A 6,298-nucleotide genomic window follows, 5' to 3' on the forward strand; every position below is an offset into this window, starting at 1 on the left:
AAAAGTAAAGAAAGACAGGAAAGCTGAGATAGAGAGGAGGATGTTACGGAAGAGGTTCTAAGAATTATTAACAATAGCGGATGTTTTCCATGATGGATGACTTTTGACCTCATTTACGTCCTGCTGAATCCCAAACTGCACTCATTAAAGCTTCAAAAAGATTTCAGATTTTATTATCATTGTTCTGAGGTATTGCCATTCCTGGATTTTACCATGATTTTTCCCAAAAGCCATTTCATATAAAACATGATACACATTTCTTGCATTAAAGTTCAGGTGTTTAGATGTGCGGATAGCATCATAAAGTTACTGATTCAGGTCTCTGTTAAGAAGCACAGCTTGGTGACATTTGAAAGCAGGGCAAAGGTCAAATCATAATAAATGTGTAACAATTATGGAGAGCATGAGTGTGTGTGTGTGTGTGTGTGTGTGTGTGTGTGTGTGTGTGTGTGTGTGTGTGTGTGTGTGTGTGTGTGTGTGTGTGTGATCGAGTTCAGGGTAGGAATAAGAAACAGTCATGTGTAAAACAATGCTGTTGCTGAGAAGAGGATTATCTAGGACCAGGCAGTGCTCCGACACACACGCATAAGCACACACTGCTGACGTAGATTCAGAAGTTAATGTTGTACAAAAGATGAAGAAAGTTGCTTCCTACAGTTAGAAGCTGCAGTGTCTGACTTCAGGTCCTGGTTTCTCAGGTAAATAAACAGCCACTGAAAAAGAGCCCCAATGTCAGAGAAACATCTGGAGAAGGTGCTTCATGGCAGAGGAACGTGACTCCACACACACAAATGCAAACATCAGTGGTGGAAATTAATGTACTTCAGTAGAATTTTGATGTACTTCACTTAAGTATTTCTATTTTATGCTACTTTATATTTCTACTCCGCTACATTTGACTGGTGGCCCCTTACAAAAATACAGTCTATAAGAGGCCCCTTGTCACATTTCATATGTTAACTGTTTCACTAAAGAAACAATTCCCTCTAAACTTCTCAGATGGTTTTATTTAAATTTATATAGAAAAAAAAACAATATTCCACAACCTAAAGGTATCTGTGTCGCACATTCTATGTTTTGTAGAATTTACTTTTAATACTTAGAAATACATTTTACTGATAATACCTCTGTAGTTTTAGTCACGGATGATTTTAAATGCAAGATTTGTAATGGTGTATTTATACATTGTGTTATTGGTCCTTCAAAAAAAAGCATCTACCACCCCCACTACAACAATACTTTTTCCTCCACTGGAAAACATCAGTGGAGTCCTCTTTCAGTCGCCGACAGTACCGAAGAGAAAAAAGTAGCCTCTCCTGAGACTTGAGCAATGTCACGGCCATGATTCAGACCTTCACTCTGACTCAGCTTGACAAAACTCCTTTGGATCCTCAACAGACAAAAATGCAATGAGACTCCACCTAAAGTATGTTTATATTTAGTCCCTGACTCATGGTTGGAACTATGGATTTAAAAAAAAAAAAAAAAGGCAGGCAAATCAAGCTCAGCTCAAGTGTCTGTGTGATTTGACCATGATTCTCAGTGACTCCATGTGCCTGTGTGATTGCTGGGAATAAATGGGAGCATGATGGGCAGGAAGAGTCAGTAAACATGCTGCCTTGTCTTCTTGCTGTCTGGAGTAACTTCCAGAGAACTGCCCCCCCCATTTCCTCTCTCTGTTTTTGAGGGCTGTACTCCTTTTCTAAAAGGCCTGCAATCACTTCGCTTTTGCCCAGCAACAGTCTTCACTGGTTCACTGAAGCCTGACACGTTGCCAAAGCAGTTTTAATAGTGATGTATTTGAGGGATTAACAAAGAAACTGTCAGGACATTATGTTATCAACACTGTTACATTCTTCTCCTTTATTCTTTATTTTCTGTTAACTGCACTTACACTCACACATTGGTTTTTCCATTCCAGTATCACTTGTTTTCATTGTTCATTAAACTCCTCAGTGTTCCCTTCACTTTTCTTGCATTTCTTCTCTGCCTGCTTCTGAGTGTGCTGACACAGTCGCGCTGTGGCCAGCACCAGTTTACACAGCTGGGAAGCCAAAGCTCTCTAAACTCTGACAACACACTTTTTATACACACAACACACTAGAGATCCTCTCAGACTGGGTGAATACAAACAAAATCTCTCTCTCTCTCTTTTACTCTCTCTTACTCTCATTTTCTCCCTCAAACAGTCCCATCAGTGTAACACAAAAGGAGACATCTCTATTGAACACAATAGTAAATCCTGTAGGACTGAGTAGAATCTTGTGCTGATATATGAGATTAAACAAAACACGGGAAGACGGATTCAGACCCTTTAAAAGTAAAAGTAGCAAGACCACATTGGAAAGAAATGGATTATAAGAAATTATATATATATATATATATATATTATATATATTATATTATATATATATATATAATTGATTATTCTTACTAATCCAGGATAGTGTCAGTGGCTTTTTAATGTTGTAACTGGTTGAGGTGGAGCTAATTCGAACTACTTAATATACTGGTGGCTCATTTAATTAATAAAATGCATCGTATTTTAGAAGCTGATCCTATGTTGATGTAAGAAAATTTTCTAAATATGCTGACACATCATCACACACGCAGTGGTTGAGCTGTGTCACTTCACACTTTCACAACTCCACACTGCCCCCTGCTGGTTAACATCGGAACACAACAAACACAATGAACTCAAAGACGTGTTTCCTGCTCTTTTTCCTCTTGCTTAATCCTTGTCAGTGATTATTTCAGGAGGATTAGCATGAAGTACACGCAAATCACATCATATTAATAGACTGCTTATATTAAGATATTTCCTGTCTTTCCATTGGCTGTGAGTATTGCTGCTATAGTGCTGCTAGGGGCCTTTCCTGCACTGACATACAGCAATCCTTTGCCTCATGCGCGCGCACACTTAATCACTCATTGAGAAGTCTGAGGAGCTCATGTTGACACTGAACAGTTACTCATTATCAGTATGAGGGGGGAAAAAGGAGACAATATCTCTGGATCACTGACAGAGAGAATGGAAATACAAGAGAGGAGAATGAAGCAGAGGCACTGTGCGTGTTAAAAGAACAATATTTTCATTTTCCATTTCCTTCTCTTTTTTGCATGTGTATGTGTGCGGGTGTGTGCATGTGTGGATTATACGCAAGTGAATGTGCGTATGTGTGAGCCCATTCTCTGTCAAAAGGACACGGCCTTACAACATCCCTGTTAGTCACCAGCCGCTTCCCTGCTCAGCACAGCATCACTGAGTCATTTCACCCACTTATGCAACAATATCCCTTTGTTATATAAATCATCAAATATTGCAAGTTACACTAACAAATCACCTGCTGTTCCCTTTAATAGCAATGAATCCTTCATTTACATGTACTATCTGTGTATCGCACTGATAGGGTTATCAGTTAAACAAGCAAAATTATAAAAAGTTACATTTCCAGATGATTTTTTATGTATTATCCTACAAAAATGTTCCTCTATTCTTGTTGAATTTCAACTTCTTCTTGAAGTTCAGGCCTCTAAAAATTATTCAAATAAAGCAGGGGAAAGAACTGGTAACACATAACACACAGGCGTACGCAACCAGCAATGATGTATCTCAAGTATACAGTGGACACAAGTCAAAAAATTTAAGTGCATATCAGAATAATAAAATGAAATAGCGCTCATTCTTATGTGTTGTCTCTGTGTGCAGACTGAGGTCTGCTCCAGGCATTCGGCCTAAAGGCAGAGTTGGGTTTCCTGAAGGTTGAAGTGTGTCGCTAGTCCAGTTCATGGTGATGGCTCTGAGAGGACTGGTGACATGTAAAGTTGTCTGCTGACTGTGAAGTCTGTGAGTAAGACCGTCGGTCTTCGACAAGTGGAGTGACAGCAAGCCCTTTGACTGTTTTCCCTCTTTCCTGCTAGTCGTGACACTGGCTGTTTCCCCCTTTTTTTAAATAGTTGAGCATCACCAACTCTTTCCTGTGATGTGATATTTAGCTCCTTGCTGAGACTGCAGCGGGTGTTACAAATCACTCGGTCATAGTGTTTCTCTCTCATGTACATAGTATATCTCCAGAAATACTGCATAATACGAAAGGTTTAAAAATTTGTTAGTTATGCACTAATGCAGTTTGATTTGAAGTCTGCACTGCAATAACATGAGCTGTAGCTAGTAAATGCAGACGCGATGTGCAGTGTGATGGTTTCCAAACACATTGATTTTCATACAATATGGGAAGGAGTTGACTGGAAGGTAAACACCCATCTAAAACACGACAGCATGTTTCAGAAATGGCATCTGTCTGTATTTGTTGGTGTGTGTGTGTGTGTGTGTGTGTGTGTGTGTGTGTGTGCTGATGAGATAGGAGCCAGAAGAGAAGAGAATGAGCAATCAGTGAGCAAAAGCATAGTCTTGATCTGATGAATATTTCAGATGCTACCCCAGTAAACTAAAAGCTGTGCTCGCGCTCTGCTGTTTCTATTCTACAGGACACACACACACAGATACATACACATAATCATATTCACATACACACAATATCGTAGAAACATAAAAGCATGCAGACATGAGTATTCACACTCACACAAACACACACACAAATTATGACACTCAGTGTTAGTTCCTCTCCAACTCCCAAGGCTCATTATTAATAAAGTGTGGATCAGTATTTCACAGCAGCCCTGTTGCAAACTTACAGTAAACACACACACTTTCAGCCAACATCCGGTCAAGTGAAGTTTTTTTGTCATAATATAGTCTGAGAATTATGATTCGTATTTGATAAGGCAATATTTCTCTTACCTGAGTACAGGATCCTTCCATAAAAAGCAGACACTGCTCTGTACTGCAGCAGGAAAAAGGATGTAGAAGAAGAGGAGGAAGGAGGGAGAAAGAGGGTGCCCATCCACACAGTAGATATGAACAGACTTGTCCACAAGCAGTTTTTTCTTAGCACATAGCCTACCTGTATTTGGTACTGAGGAGAAATAGAATTTAGTTTTATGTTCTTACAAATGATGTATTGACATGGGCATACGTACAGTATACTTATGAGAGGAGACAACTCACTCTGAACAACTGATTCTCTTCCCCTCTTCATCCCCCTGGCGATATAGTGTGTTTATTTGTGTGGTGTGTGTGTGTGTGTGTGTGTGTGTGTGTGTGAGAGAGAGAGAGAGAGAGAGAGAGAGAGCAAGAGAGAGAGTATCTGTGCAGTATTCACCAGACTGTTGCCTGAGAAATTGCCATTTCATGCAAATATATATATGTATGTATAATGTATATATATATATATAATATATATATTATATATATATAATATATATCTATATATATATATAATATATATATAATTCATTTTGACGAACAGTAAATCATCTGCTGTATTGTTTGAGATTGTTTGTTATTGTTTGAGGCCTTAAAGTAAAAGCTGTTCATTCCAGTTGCCATTCGACAAATGACCAGCAGATGGCAGCGTAATCCATCTCTTAGCATTGCAGCACCTAGAAGGGATATTGCCCGAGAAAACAAACCTGCAAATTAAGCATCTTATCAAGGACTTCTAGGCATGGAAGTAATATTAGGTAGGCAGGTTACTGTTGCATGAGGTAGGATAAGCAATAGTGCTACGTTTTTATCTTATCAAAAAAGACAGAAACCTGACAGCAAAGGAATGAGATCAGGGTTTGTCTCACAACAGGATTTCATTTGTGCCCGATGATCCCCCCTCCCCCCCATCATCCTCTCTATCAGATCCCACGCAGACAGGAACTATAAAACAGTGAGCACACTTTTACTCAGCCAGTGAACAGTGAGAGACGATGCACCCGCTGAGAGTCCTCTACGTGATAAAGGCTCGGGCCTCAGATTCACTGGGAGGTTGCAGCTCCTTTTATGTTTTACCACCATTTTGTGAAATGCCACACGGTTTATTTTTAGAGGGGGAAGATATCAGACATCAGAAGGTTATGTGAACTGTTGCAGCAAGTTTATGCTTGCTAGTCAACCGATAAAACAATAATATACATAATTTAATGAAAGCTCTATTCTAGTCGCACAGAATTAAAGAGTGCAGTTTGTTTTTTTTGTTTTGAATCTGGCCTGGGATCTCTTCTTTTCATTTGCTTCTGTCTCCAAACTCTCTGCAATGCCAATAATCCAACAATAATCCAAATTACTCCAAGATGATATGTAACACTGCGTCAGTTTATACTGCCGAGTGAGTGAAAACACAGAATAGAGAAGTTGTTTTATTAGTTCAGCCCAGCAACCACAACTGAATGATGAGCGGCCTGTTTT

This window comes from Micropterus salmoides, unplaced genomic scaffold (assembly GCF_014851395.1).
Source record: "Micropterus salmoides isolate LMB-PRFRI ecotype aquatic unplaced genomic scaffold, ASM1485139v1 Ms_hic_scaffold_2344, whole genome shotgun sequence".
In the NCBI taxonomy this organism is placed as follows: domain Eukaryota; kingdom Metazoa; phylum Chordata; class Actinopteri; order Centrarchiformes; family Centrarchidae; genus Micropterus; species Micropterus salmoides.